The 3,352-nt window shown below is 41.4% G+C and overlaps 1 non-coding gene across 1 annotated transcript; it reads right to left on the reverse strand.

The window, feature by feature from the left end:
• Window positions 1-1,816: 1,816 nt before the first annotated feature.
• On the reverse strand, window positions 1,817-1,923 carry LOC130464474 (small nucleolar RNA R71). Its single transcript, XR_008924883.1, has one exon. It is a non-coding gene; the product is annotated as a small nucleolar RNA R71 (small nucleolar RNA).
• Window positions 1,924-3,352: the final 1,429 nt, after the last annotated feature.

Below are 3,352 nucleotides of genomic sequence, written 5' to 3' on the forward strand. Positions count from 1 at the left end.
CAAATCGCCCTGGAAGCTGTGGGCGAAATGCAACCATCGGGCGGATTTATAAGTAATATGGAATCATCAACGCGCGCCCGATCGGGCGCATCTCGCCCGATCCGGATCAGGCGGTCAATCTAGAGGCTGTATGGAGAGTTCAAAAACCGCCCGATCGGGCGGATTTTGGCCCGATCGGGCCGACTATCGAGTGGATCGCCCGATCGGGCGAAGCGACGCCCGATCGGGCGACGCCAACCCCCAGCACTTATGCGCGAGTTTTCTTTCCGTTTTTTGGGCTTTATTTTGGGCAAACTATATAAGCAAGCCTTAATTGTTTTTAGAGAACACCTTATTTTCTAGTATTGAACCTTAGTATTATTTTCCTTAGCCTAGTTTTCTCTCTAGTTTATGCAAAAACACTTAGTTTAATTCTCAATAAAAATTCAAGCTTTCAATTCCCTTGTTCTTCAAATAGGTATTAATTCTTATTTCAATTCATTGTCTTGCTTCAATAATGCTTTCAATTATGATTATTGCTTTGTTAATTGTCAACATGCTTGAGTAGTCTAATTTCTAGGGTTGGGGATCCATGAATAATATGAAGGGATGATTGAATGATTATGATTGGTTGGATTGTAATTGATTCCTATTGATTGGTTTATTTCACTATACAATTAGATTTGCGCAGGTTTAATTGTGGTAGTTATGCAATATCAAATTAAGATTCTAGAGATGCAATTTGATGTTTAGGCTTGTGTCAATAGGTAGAATTAGAGTTAATACGTAGCGAGAGCCCGTTAATTCTAAGTCTATGATTAGTATCGACTTGAGAGAGCATGCTAATCTAATTAATTACTTTGCTTATTATCGTGATTGTTCAATGTCCTGAATTATTATGTGTTGGCAAACCTATACCCTAGATTCCTTAATATATTGATTCATTCTTGTTTAATATTCATTCGTAGTCTTAGTATACAAACCATCAACCAACTTTGTTCACAATAGTCTAGATTAGTTAATTAATAGTAGAAAGAACATTGTTTCACTGTGGATACGATCCCTGCTTCCCTTACTATATTTTTAGTTGGTGAACGTTAGGTTTATCTTTGATAGGAGTGCGATTTAGCCTGTCAAATTTTGGCGCCGTTGCCGGGGAAACGGTTTTATTTTCTGTTGTTGATTGCTTATCCTAGATTATTGTTTGTTACTACTCAAGGAACTCACGTTCCTTGAGACCGGATCTCACATTGTTTTGTAGTCTTTGTCTATGCCCAGGACCGTAGGTACTAGTAATCTTACTCCATTCGATCCTGAGCCCGAAAGAACCTTTTGTAGACGAAGAACTTTCATTGCACAGTGTGGGAATTACCCTGATTCTGATCATAATATTGGCGATCTTTTTCCTTCAGATACAGATTCAGTTTCAGAGATAGAGATGGGTGACGAAAATCTGATACCGCCACCTACCCCACGGCTTACGGACTATTCTAAGCCAAGTCTGTCCGTGCTACCAAAGGCGATCATGCCTTCTATTGCAGCTGAGACCTTCAAGATTGAGCCTGCATTGATTAACATGATCGAGAGACGGCAGTACGGTGGGGAACCAGGTGAAGATCCGAATCTTCACATTCAGTCCTTTATCCAATATTGCTCCACCATCAAGCAAAAGGGATTGACTCCGGAGCAGACTATGGAGATACTTTTCCCATTCTCTTTGAGTGGGAAAGCTAAACTGTGGATTAATGGGTTGAATCGGGCGGCTTTGAAAATCAATAATTGGGAATCCTTGGCTCTTGCTTTTTATGTTAAATATTTTCCACCTGAGAAAACGGCTCGTCTGAGGGGTCAGATATTAGGTATCTCACAACAAGCGGATGAGAGTTTGTTCGAGGTTTGGGAGAGATTCAAGGATTTGCAAAGAGAATGCCCGCACCATGGTTTAGAAGATTGGTTCTTGATTCAGCAGTTTTATAATGGTCTGGGCAATGAGTCTAGATGTTTGTTGGATTCAGCTGCCAATGGGAGGTTCATGCAACTTGAGGTGCCTAGAGCTATGGAGGTGATTGAGGAGATAGCCATTCACAATGCCCAGTATGGAAATCCTAGAGGTCTATCTAACAGGGGTGGTAAGCATGATTTAAATTCTATTGAACAATTAACTGCCCAATTGACTGCTTTACATTATAAGTTCGATAATATGCAAGCGGCCAATGCTCAATCTGCCCAACCTGTTAGTGTAGCTGCTATGAGTGCCCAACCTACTACTATTTGTGAAAGTTGTGGAATGTCTGGTCATTATGCACAGGAATGTAGAAGCTCTATTGAACAATGTAATGCATTTCAATCCTACAAACAAAACAACCCATTCTCCAACTCTTACAATGAGGGCTACAAAAATAACCCTCTGCTTTCCTACAGGAGCAACAATATCCAAAACCCTCACCAAGTTCAACATCCACCACCACAACCATATCAACCCCCACACCAACAATCTTACCAACCCCGAAACAACTACAACCAACAGTCTAGTGGGCCACCTGGGTTCTCTAGACAACACACATCACCCTCACAACCACAACCTCAAGCCACACAGCCTGACCCTATGCTAGTAGAGATGAGAAACATGATGCTACAAATGCAAAAATCTCTAAGTGAAAAGGATGCAAAAATCGATGCTCTTACTGCTCATAACAAGATCATTGATACACAGTTGGCACAGATGGCTACTACTATTACAGGGAGGCCACCAGGCCAACTTCCTTCACAGCCCGAAAATAGGGAGACTGCTAATGCAATTACATTGAGGAGTGGTAGGGATTATGATGGTCCTTCTATGCCGGTTGAGGTTGATTCCGGGGTGTCTGCTAGTGATCTGGTCAGTGAGGAAATCCCGAAGATAGTTATGGGTTAAAAGGAACCAGCTGAAAAGGTAGTCAATGAGAATGAGGCTACAACTGCGGTTAAGAAGGGGGCGGATATACAAGTACCACCTATTGCACTCCCCTTCCCAAACCGACAACTCAAGAATAAGCTAGACAAGCAGTTTGGGAGATTCTTGGAAGTGGTCAAAAATTTGCAGGTAACGGTCCCTTTTACTGAATTAATTTTACAAGTTCCTGCTTATGCTAAATTCATGAAAGATATTTTGACCAGAAAACGTGCTTTTTGTGAGGTAGAGACTGTAGCTTTCACTGAGGAATGTAGTGCTTATTTGCAAAACAAGTCTCCACCTAAACTTAAGGACCCCGGGAGTTTTTCCATCCCATGTAACATTGGCACCGTATTTATTGATAAAGCTTTATGTGATCTAGGTGCTAGTGTGTCTGTCATGCCTTTGTCTGTCTGTACTAAACTGAATATGGGTGAGCTT

Source organism: Spinacia oleracea, chromosome 6, assembly GCF_020520425.1.
Source record: "Spinacia oleracea cultivar Varoflay chromosome 6, BTI_SOV_V1, whole genome shotgun sequence".
Lineage (NCBI taxonomy): Eukaryota > Viridiplantae > Streptophyta > Magnoliopsida > Caryophyllales > Amaranthaceae > Spinacia > Spinacia oleracea.